Source organism: Miniopterus natalensis, chromosome 5 (genome assembly GCF_054644295.1).
Source record: "Miniopterus natalensis isolate mMinNat1 chromosome 5, mMinNat1.hap1, whole genome shotgun sequence".
NCBI lineage: Eukaryota > Metazoa > Chordata > Mammalia > Chiroptera > Miniopteridae > Miniopterus > Miniopterus natalensis.
In genome coordinates, this window is record NC_142085.1 from 88,057,655 (window position 1) to 88,069,457 (window position 11,803).

Here is an 11,803-nt window from a genome sequence, read left to right on the forward strand (position 1 = left end):
CAAAACTGGCTGACCCTCCAAACAAAGGTGAGGGCCTGCGAGCGGAGGGGACCTGCCCTGTTGCCCTAGTGACCATGATGCCCACAGGAGGGCCATCCAACCAGCAGGGCCTGGGAGGGTGTAAATGGCTGGATGGTTCCTGAGCAGATGGACCGGAGGCAGCTTCAGAGGTGCCGTGAGTGTGTGGAGTAGCTAGTGGCTCTCCCGTGTGGGGGGAGGAGCGTGACGTGGCCCAGGGCCGTCGTGGTTGGGGTGAAGGACCACCGTCCACCGCTGGTATGTGGACCGCAGGCGCGGTGCTCACAGACCACCCTCTGCAGTTCCTGTCCAGCCTGGAGGCCCAGGCTCCTTTAACTGTTCAAAGAATGGCTGTTATCTGCTCTGGTGTCACAGTCCCTGCCATTGACATGATTAATACAATCTAGAATATTTTCTCCGTTAGAAAGAGCTCTTCAGACGTTTGGTGGCTGACCTGTGGGAGGCAGGGCTTCTGTGGCCTGATCTTAGGCTCAGTCCAAATTTGAATTTTTTGCCTAGTATCTTGAAAACATTTACACTTTCAGTGGCTGAAGCTGCTTCTGCTGTCAGAGCCCGTGGGACCATCTCGTGTGCACTCCAGGAGCCCGGATTTTAGTCTCTTGTATATAATTGGCTGGGGGAAAAAATTAAGATTTCAAGAAGGGCTGCTGTGGCTAGGGGCCAAGGAACAAGACATGTTGAAAACCCCACAAGCATGGGGAAATGACTGTCAGGGATGGCAAAGGCCGCCTTTAGAAGACAAAGGCGCCTAAATATGGAGGGTTCGCAGTGGCCAGCAGGAACGACTTCAACATCATAAAACAGTAATTACAGTCAATCGGAATAAGTTGAGACTATAAAAAGAGTCCATGAGAATACTCGAGTGGAACAAGGAATAGGGATTGTGCCAGAGAAAAGGGCACACGAGTTTCTAATAAAGTTTACAAGGTGTTCTGTTAAGTGTCCAGCACGACTAATGCGCGTTCTGCCGTCAGGGTTAGCTTAGCGCCACGGCTAACAATCACAGATAAGAAACAGATGCGTAAAGAATATGACGGTGAGGGTTTGGTCATTTTAAATGGAAACACGTTGGCCTCCAGAACTGAAGTGATCTGGAAACCCAGGTCAGACCTCTCAGGGCCCGACCCCAGCTGAGGCGGGAGGCTGGGAATAGAGGATGCCCAGCTGCTTGGGCCCAGGGGAAAAGAGCTGTGCAGGGTGGGGGGCGGTGGACAGAGGGGCAAGGAGGCCCGAGAGTGTGGCCCCAGCCGTGACGCAAAACGCCAACGCCGGCCTGCTGCCCTGGGCCCGGCTGCTCAACAGGCCACGAAGGTGTGCCTTGGGCAGAAATGTCACAGAATTGTTTATCCCCTTGAAAGATTAAAAAAATAAAATGATATTTCAAAATGATACACCTTAATACTGAAAAATTAGAAATTATGCAACAGTTTCTACTTTATCACGTTCTTAACAAAATTATGGTCAAACCTTCAAGTGACAACGTAAATCCCAATAGAGAGCCATGGGAAATTCTGAAATTCTTTCAGGCACGCTTTCCCCATTCCCCCTGCTACTGTGGACAGCTCTGTGGCTGGCATCAAAATAAGGTGAAGAGCTTAGGACCAAATGCAAGGGCATGGAGAACCATTGCCTTGGGATCTGGGAAAAGAACTTGAGACCCACCATCTCCTGGAATTTGGAGGTCCTGGAACGTTTTTCCGTTTCCAGTGTGGTCCCGGGGACCAGCTGCTCCTGACACGGCTGATGCTGTTCAGAGCTGGAGACACGGCTCAGTGTGTCTGGACTGGAGCACTGGTGTCTGAGGGCCCAAGCCAAGGGCTGCTCCCTTGGGACACGAGACAGACAGATTTCCAGGACGAAGGAGACTGGGACGGACTGTCCCCCTCCCCCGCCACCATCCCCCAAGGCCGATGCGGGATCTTGTTCTCGGCAGGCCTTGCTCTAAAGGACAGCTGTGTAATATTGGGCCGCCCTCTCCGTGGGAAGAGGCTGGGTAATTCTAACGATCTCATCTACTAATTCTGCGGGAAAATGTAGATTTCATCTGCAAAAAAGAAATGAGCGGAGAAAACAACCAAACGTTAAAAAGGTTTAGGAGTTCAAGACAGCGATCAATTTGAAATAGCATCGCAAATGTTTCCTTTTAAAAGAGTTCCTCTGACCAAAAGGGAGAAACCTCAGGAAAACCTCTACTTCATGGTCCCTCCAAGTTTCTAGAAGACAGTGAAGTCATGAAAAAGAAAAAAAAAATTAATGGATATGTTACTTTTAGAAGGAAAAAAATCTAGAAAAGCAACAGAGGCAACAGAGCAGATTGAACCGATGTTACCGAAAATCAAGTTGGTGAATCAGAGGGTGAACCTGAGAAATTCCTCCAGGATGCGGAGGGAAGCAGCCAGTGGAGGTGAGACGGAGGAGTGAGACGTGGGAGACAAGAGCACGGTCCAGGGGCTGCAATGCGCACACGCCACGGGTGTGCCCGGAGATCAGGCGGCACTTGCTTGTGTTTGGCCCCAGGCTCCCGGCCCCGCCCAAGTTCCACGGGAAGCTGAGGAGGACCCGGGGATGGAGCTGGGGGAACTGGTGGGTGGGAAGAAGGAAGCAAGGCCGGGATGGGCAGAGACATGCGAGGCTGCATTATTTTGGTGCTACCCAGAGATATTTGATCAGGACCCAAGGCCTAACTTAATCACTCCAGAGTTACCCCACGAGCATGGAGACAGCCCTGAATACCCCCTAGAAGGTGGGGAATTCAGTCAATACCCTGTAATTTACATCTCATGTGTTCTGGTTGAATTATTTAAAGGTGGAAAATAAAACCATTTGAAACACTAGAAGGTGATATAGGTCAGCATTTACATGACTTTGGCTTTTAAGCCTTCGTAACACAACACCAAAGAAGAAACCATAAAGAAAAACACATATAGATTTGCTCACTTAAATTTTAAAAATAATTCTTATATTTTATTTTATTTTTTAAAAAATATGACTTTATTGATTTCAGAGAGAGGAAGGTAGAGAGGGAGAGAGAGAGAAACATCAATGATGAGAGTCATTGATCTGCTCCCTCCTGGGCGCCCCCTGCTGGAGATCGAGGAGCCTGCAACCCGGGCGTGTGCCCCGACTGGGGATCCAACCTCGATCTCCTGGATCCCAGGTTGACGCGCAACCACTGAGCCACTCCAGCTGGGCTGTCTTTTATATTTTAAAAGTACCAAATGAGAAATTAAAAGGCCAATGGCCAAAACCAATTTGAGGATTACATGCTAGGCAAAGGGGTAACAGCCTTAGTACGTGAAAGATTCTTACGGATTTACGGGAGAAGGTGTTCTAAGAGGAAAACGGGCAAAGGATAACAATAGTTCCTTTATAATAAAAATAAAATTGCCAATAAACATGGAAACATGGCTGATCTCACTACTCAAAGAAATGCTGATAAAACAGCCTTGAGATATCTTTTGCTGATCAACTTTGAGAGACATGGTCCATGTGCAATGGTGTGTGTGGTGTGTGAGAGACAGAGAGGGACAGAGAGCTGGGTGTGGCCACGAGGGTAGGAAAAAAGCGAACTCTCCGGCGGTGTGTTGGTGGAGTTAATCTGTAACCCATTCCAAAGGACAGTTGGACATTTGATGTATGTAGCAAAAGTCTTCAAATGCGCACACACAGCCAGTTCAAGGGGAAATCTCCCTGGTCCCACCCCGCCCCTGCTCTGGACCACCCCTCCCTACGGCCTCTGAACCTGACTCTAGTCGCAGACGCAGAGTAACCGCGGTGGACCTTCGGGTCTGACTCCGGTGTCTCGGGCCTTCCTAACTCACCCTGACCCCGCCCCGCCTCTGTTTACCTCCTGCTCCCTGAGTCACCACGCCGCACAGTGACTTGCCTGTTCTCTAAGAACCCTGACTAATCGATTTGATGGGCTTCGTTTCCCTGGGGACACCTGGCCCCTATCAACCCCCTTCTCTGGGGTGCCTTAGAAACGGTCTCCCCACCAGTCAAAACTGGGGGATTCATGGAGCCAAATGCAAAGGAAGGGAGGGGGACTCTCTTGTTCAAAGTGTCCCTTTGTCCTTGGACTAAGTTAATTACTAGCCAGCCACACTCTTTTGTCCCTGGAACCAGGAAACCTCTGTTCTAAGGTGTGTTTGAGCTGAGATGATGGTGTGTCTGTGTTGACCTTGGCGGTCATTTCCTACGGCAGGCATGGCTTTGGGGGAGCCCCCTGGAAGCCCCAGGAGCTGGTTTCCTTTGAAGACCCAGGACTGGAGACGTCCTGTCTCCCAGCCACAGTGGCTAAAAGACAAAAGTGACCTGCGGTGTTGGCTGTGAGAAAATGTTTTTTTGTGAGTTTTGTGCCAACTCATGGTGATCAGGTCCCTGAAGAGAGAGCCCGAGGGAACAGGGGGAGCACTGGGTCTCTCTCCCAGTTGTCTGAGTGTGAGGATCCCAGCTGGGGACGTGGGACATGGGGACACGGGGACACGGGGATATGGGGGTACGGGGAATGCTTCCCAGGGTGCGAACATCCTCCAGGCAAGAGACAGACAACATCGTAGCTGTGCATGGTGGTTGGTGCTCAGAGTCTAAACGGTTTTTGCAGAAGGATTATTGTAAACACGCATTGACACAAATAAACGCTGTAAAATAAATTAGAATGAGCATGTTTGTGGCTTCTATGGGCACAAGTAGGAAACTGGAGAAAATTATGATTTATTATACATTTTAAAAAGGCCCCTGCCTTTCAGGAGTTTCTTTTGATGATACAGGATGATTGTGTCCAGAGCCAGTGGGCTATTGGGTGGGAAGCCGTCGCCTCAGTCACACACCAGATGTGTCCACCCCGAAACCGGGGCCCTGTGCGCTGCTGTGGGAACGTCAAATGGTGCAGCTGCTGCGGAAAACAGCACAGCAGGTCCGCAAAAAATTAAACATGGAACTGCCGTAGGATCCAGCAGTCCCGCTTCTGGGCACACACTCCAAAGAATTGGAAGCGTGTTCTGAAGGGAGATTTGCCCACCTACGGGCATAGCGCCGCCATCCAAATGGCCAGCTGGGCGCGACCGAGTGTCCGCGGCGGGTGAATAAACCCGTGTGATATACACACATATACAATGGACTGCGTGTACTGATGGAGTATTATTCAGCCTTACAAAGGAAGGGAATTCTGCCATTCGCTACAACGTGGGTGAAGCGTGGGGAAATTGTGCTAAGAGAAATAAGCCAGACCCAAGAGGGCAAATGCCGCTTACACGGGGCCCCTGGAGAGGCCACGTCCACGGAGACGGAAGCAGAGGTGGCTGTCAGGGCCTGCGGGAGACCGCGGGCGTTAGCGTGTCACGGCGCAGTTTCCGCTTGGGGAGATGGAGAGCTCTGGAGACGGGTGGCGGCCGTGGTTGCGCAACAGCGTGTGTCCTGAACACAGCCGAGTTTTCACATGGGGAACATTAAGTGTATTTTGTCACAATTTAAAAAAATGTGCTCAGTGATTACACCGCGGCGCTCAGGTGAGTTCTCCCCACACGTGGCAGAGGAGTCCCTAGAACCAGTAGAGTTAGGTTTCCTCACACGTGTGACACCCACCGGGTCACCCGGCCGATCTCCGCGGTGCCCCCCGGCTCCCAGCCCCGCCGGCCCCCGGACGCTCCCCTCGCCCTCCGGCTGCTGCGTTGAGCTCGGTCTCTGAGCCGGCCGCGGGCCGGGTGAGTGCGCCTCAGTCGCTATTTTAACCTGGGACTTGGGCCCTCACTTAACGTTTTCTCTTTTGCTACAACGTGAGCTTCATGGCCCCAAAGCAGCGTCTCCTCGCCCCGTGTCCACCGCCCGCCCGGCCCTGAACTCGCTCGCACTAGATGCCTAAGCATTGGACCAACACACGGCGCGGGGCCAACAGGCGGCTTCCCCCGTGTAATTTAACAGTTTGTCTCGTGTGTGTGATCGGCAAGGTTTTCAGTCCGACCTACAGACAGCGCTGCGTGCAGCAGGCCCAAACCAGCAGCTCCTAGGATCATCCAGGGCGGCTGGCCGGCCGCGCTTGGCTGGGCCCTGGCGGGGTGCCGAGCGTGCGCCTCTAGCAGGTTCTGTGGTTTTTAAGCACAGGCCCTGCTGTGCAACTTCTAGGCTTCTCAGGACCTAAATAAATGAGAAATGACCATGTATGTCCTTCCAGATGTATTGGCTACAATATCCTTCTCCAAGGAGAGCACAGTCTCAAGCTTGGGCGGCGTGATAGCCAAAGGTAGGTTGGATTGACTTCGATCGATCCCCAAAGGGTGCCACGGAGCCGGGGTTCACCGGAGTCTGCCGGTCGGGCACCTTTGTGTCCCTCCCTGGGCGTTGCCTTTGCTTCGCTAGTGCAGAGGCCCATCTTTTCCTGCTCTGACGGAAGCCTGTTCTCAGGGCCACGGACTAGCCCAGGAGCAGCTGCCGGAATATTTATTAGTTAAGCCCGTCGCAGCTGGCCATTTCAAACGTTGTTGGCTGGTGCTCGCTTTTCATAATTTCTGATGTTAGCGAGAATTCCTGTCCCGTTTAATCTCATTGACGTGGTTAGGTTGCAACACACCCAGCTGAGAGTTCCTTCCCATTCTAAATTCTAGAGCTTTGGTTTCTTAATGGGATGTCAAAAAAAGAAAATATGGTACCCCAAGTCCCATTTTCAAGTAATTATTACCAGATTTTTATTATCTTCATCTGGTTTGAATGACTAAAAACAAATAGCCCATTTAATCTGATTACTTTCTGATTTTTAAGGATTATTGGGTCAACTGAATTGACGTTGTTTCCTAACACATCAGAAGAGCTCGGCTCTTCAGTAACCAAAGAAACCTCGAGTTCACCCATGTGTCTCTTTTTGGATAAACATTTATTAAGTTACTATAGTTTATTTGCTTTTACAGAATAGGAACTTGTAAGATCTTTCCTTGGCTGCTAACTGATCAGTAATTACGCTGTATTTTGTCTTGGTTAGGAAAGCACATTTGGCTCCTTGCTGCAATTAGTGGATCTAATATGGGCAGGAAAGACTCAGAACTGTGTATAAATACAATTACCTGCAAGCTACAAAGTGTGTAGCCTGAAAAATCGTGCTTCAGAGAGTGAAACTCCAAGTGATAAGTTATCATGGAAAGATAGATTTTGCAAGTAATAGAAATATTACATTAAAAAACGAATCTTTTCTTTTGAGCATGTTGTGTATTTCTGAGCCCAAGTAAATGATACACTGGAAGACTTCCCCTTCTGGCTGCTTGCGACAGAGAATTAGAATCATAGGATAAATCCAAAGTAAGAAAAGTGTAAATCAAGACTAAGAGCAGAAAATAATGAAATATAAAATAGAGACAAAAAATGTAGAGATACATACATTTGTGTGTGCGTGTGTGAGAGATAAACATTAAAAGCAAGGAAATGAGAGAGACAGAGCCTGGAATAGTTGTTACTCTTGGTGTATTGGGGGTGGGCCAGGGATGGGCTACGGAAAGAAACCTTTATTGGCGACCCACGTAGCACATATGTGCTTTTGTATGTATCTAATATGTGTAACAAATATACATATATTTAAATACATTCATTATAGAAAATTGGGCAAATGCCAAAATTACGGAGAAGAAAATTAGAATGTACCCCTCGTCTCAATCTTAACTCTGTCTCTTTTAAGCATTTGGGTGAAACTGTTTCTAAAATGTCTTTTTTCCTTGCTTTCTGAAAGGTGCTCGTACGCGAACCTGTTTTTATGATTCCTGGTTATATGTGCACAAGATTTACTGTGTGTGCCCGGAGATGCCTCCGAGCCGACAGGCCCGCCCCGGGACACGTGTCTCTTTATGAAAAGCCTCCAGGCTGCTGAGCGTTTGGGTTGTTTCTAGTTAGTTTGTTTCCGTCGGACTGTTACGGGATAATTCGCATCGCTATACTTTTCTTAAATTCCTGTTTAACCTCCGGCCCAAAGTCTAATCAGCCGTCCTTTTCCCTCTCTCACTCTCTCTCGCCTCCCCCCTCGCACCCCTGCAGCACTTGCCTCCTGCTGCCCTGGGCCTCTCCTGACTTTCTTCCCGCAGTCAGGGCCGTGGGCCCCAGCTGCTGTTGCTGCTTTTCCAGCTCCTGCACCTGCACCTGCACCTGCACCTGCACCTGCACCCCAACCACACAGGGGCCCAGCCCTGCGTCCAGCACGCTCTCCTTTACCCGCCGGCAAATCCTGCTGATTCCGTGAATTGCAGCGAAGCGTCTGCTGCCCGGGAACTTGTCCCCGCGCAGCCAGCAGGGCCCAGCTCTGGCTTAGGGAGCCAGGTGCACTTTCCGCTCTGCACTAGCAGCACCAGGTTACCTCGCCCCCCGTGACAGCAAAGCCCAGGGCACCCCGAGGCCTGGGGTGACGCTGGCCTTGTTAGCCAATTGCTGGAATGACTGCGTCGAGAAGGTCCCACGGCTGACACTGTGGGTGGCCCTCCTTTGTCAGAGGGACAGGCGCCCACAGTCCAGTCCTAGTCACTGCAGCCGGTTCGCTGTGTTCACACTGTGGCCCCGCCAGGCGTGGCTCCTCCTGGTGTCCCTGCCTGACATGAGAATAGTCCCTGAACATCTGTTTTGGGGGAAATACCTTGTGACATCCCACGTGTTTTCCTGGGAACGAGAGATGGTTTAGCAAATGTGTAAGCAAGATACGAGCACAGGGGTTTTCCAGAATTCTTCTCATTGACACCTACAGATTATAAACATTTTAGTCACCAGCAGTAAGTTCCCACTGAGAGTGCTGTCGCCAAGAAACCCCCAGATGTCTAAGAGGTGACGTGTGGCCCTGGGAAGAGCGTCTGGACCAGAGTCATGGACCTGAGAGTCTTCGCCCAGGCCTAGAGGTCAGAATCGTTGTGTTTGAGGGGCCTCTGGGCACACGACCACTTAGTGATGAAGGCCCAGTGCACCGGGATGGAGACCACCAGTTCCCATAACACAGCCGGGCTAGTTTCCAGGATGCCTGTCCTCTGCCCCATGTGTGACTCCCTGGCAGAGCACTAAGGTCCTGGGTCATAAAACACTTATCTTTGGATGAGGGGCCAGGGGTAGCCTGGGGGCCTGGGAGGCGAGGAGAACAGCCCCGGGATAAGACACTCCAAAGGCACAGGTCTCAGTTTCGCCAGGAAGAGTCCTTGTGCCCCCCCATGCTTGAGGAGACACATTTACGGTTCAGCATTTGTTGAACTACAGTGTGAACACCGTATGAACACAGCGCACTGGTTGCAGTGACTAGAACTCTGCGGCGGGCGCCTGCCCCTCTCACATCTGAGGTCCACCCACCGTGTCAACCATGGGACCTGCTCTTGACTAACAATACAGCAATTGCATAGCCTGTGCCTGCCAGGGAAGATGCAGAGCAACGTGTTAAACAAAATTCCGCTGAGTAATGTGAAGATCTCATTGGCTTTATTTAACGACCCATGGATGGAACAGCATCCGGCCTAGCAAACAGGACGGTGGGAGCCTCTCACGGGCGAGGGAGCAGCAAAGAAAGTCTCTAACCGAGCGGACTGGGTGGGCGATCAGGCAGGTCACCTGGACGGACCGGTTAAAGGTCATTCCCGGGAGAGGCAGAGGCGGCAGCTGAGTCTTGATTGGCCGACCTGGGTCTTGGCACAAGTGACTCTATGCTGGGCTTGTGGTTTCTTTTTTAACAGGAACATTCACATCACACAAACCTGACAATTGCCGTAGCCGGAGAGGCTGTGGACCAGCCCCCTCATGCTCCGCATCTTCCGGCCTCGAGGAAATTGTTGCTGGAGACACTTAAATGTAAACTTGAGCCCAAGACGCTTTTGCCCGATGACATAGAGTCAGCATTCTGGAAAAGATGCCTTTGCCAGGTCGCTTTGGACCCCAGAGCTTAATGAGGGTCAGAGGAGCTCCCAGTCAGAGGCCTTGTTAATCATGATCTTGTGCTGAGCTCTGGCCAAGAAGCAGAGGGTTTTATTGTAGGTGTCGGGTCAGGTGGTGTTTCATACACAGTGTCCTAGTCACTGAGGCGTGCATGAGAGAAAGAAAAAAAAATTCCAGCCCTAGCCGGTTTGGCTCAGTGGTTAGAGCTTTGGCCCACAGACTGAAGGGTCTTGGGTTCGATTTCTGCCAAGGGCAGGAACCTCGGGTGCAGGCTCGATCCCCAGCCCCAGTCGGGGTGCATGCAGGGGGCAACCAATCAATGTTTCTCTCACATTGCTGTCTCTCTCTCTCTCTCTCTCCCTCCCTTCCACTCTCTGAAAAGCAATGGAAAAAATATCCTCAGGTGAGGAATATAATAAAAATTCCATGTTTTGTTTCAAACATCGGCGTTGGGTTTGGTAGAAACTCAGGACACTGGCCTCTCCTCAGCTGACTCCAGGGTTGCCCCTCTGCAGTGGTTACTCCCGTGTCCGTGCGACTGGGCCCTGGGTGCCCAGGTCGACGTATTTCTGAGCGTGTCTGGGAGGGTGTTTCTGAACGAGATTAGCCCTGGAACCCGTGGTCTCAGGATGGGGACCGCTCTCCCAGCGTGGGTGGGCATTAGCCAGGCCACTGACGGCCTGAACAGAACAGAGCGAGGAGGGGAGGCTTGTTCCCTGCCTGCCTGCGAGCTGGGACATCTGTCTCCTCCTCCCTTGGACTGCAGTTACCCCACCGGCTCCCCTGGCTCTCAGGCCTCAGACTCGGACTGACCGACACCCCTGCTGTCCCGGCGTCCGGCTGGCAGAGGGTTGTGGGGCTTCTCGGCCTCCACCGTCATGGAGCCAACATTTCCCTCCCTGTGCCTTCGTCTCCTGTGGGCGCTGTTTCCCTGGCGAGCGGCCGCCCTCAGTCCCGCCCTGTGCCACCTGCCAGCGGCTCACCAGCGGCATCCCCAGGCTGAGCTGCGGGTGACAGAGGACAGTCAGTGTTGCTCCCAAACTGTTTCCTCTCGTTGAAATTGGAAGGACAATTACCTAACTTGATGACATTATGTGACCTGATGAAATGAGTTACGTCAGAGGCCACCAGCCTAGCCCAGGGCTTTTGTGGTCTTCACTCCCACTGCAGTGATCAAATCCCGCAGCCCCGTGGCCTCCCGCAGTCTTGCTTTGGATGGGCGCTCCGTTCCGGTCCCCACAGCGTAATTCAGGTAGCTGCTCTGCCACTGCACGCTACGGAGAGGTGCTCTCAGCACCCCGCTTTTCCTGACGCTAATGCCATCCGTGTGTCAACCCCTACCAGGTCGTTCAATAGGCCACATATTCCCGTATTTGGACATTCATTTCCTGGTGTGGTCTACTCACGGTTTCAAGTAGAATATAAATCTGTGTTTAATCATCAAAACAGAAACCCGAAGGTGTTTCAAACAGAGGCGATTTCATACAGACGCTGTTTACAGAATTGTTGGAGCAAAGGGAGAAAGGTGTGTGGGGCTAAGAAGAGGGTGTTTACGCAGGACCAGGGGAGGCACTTGCTCCTGGTGGCCGAGAGCCTGTTCTTGCCGTGAAGTGGATGAGGCACTTCCGTTGTCACTGTCACAGTTAGACCTGCACCGGTGCCACTGAGCAGGGGCCAGGAGCCTCCATCCCTCCGGGTCGGCAGCCAGACTTCATGATACAGGGGAGAGGGGCCCTCTCTGCCCCGGCCTTCCTAGCAGCCAGTGTACCCACCGGTGGCACAGGGCCAGGGACATGTGGTTTGCAGGCTTCAGCTCCTGATGTTACAGAAGAGATTCTAGAAGGACAGGTGTGCTCCTTCTCGGGATGATGTTGGAAGACGTGCTTCAAAATGA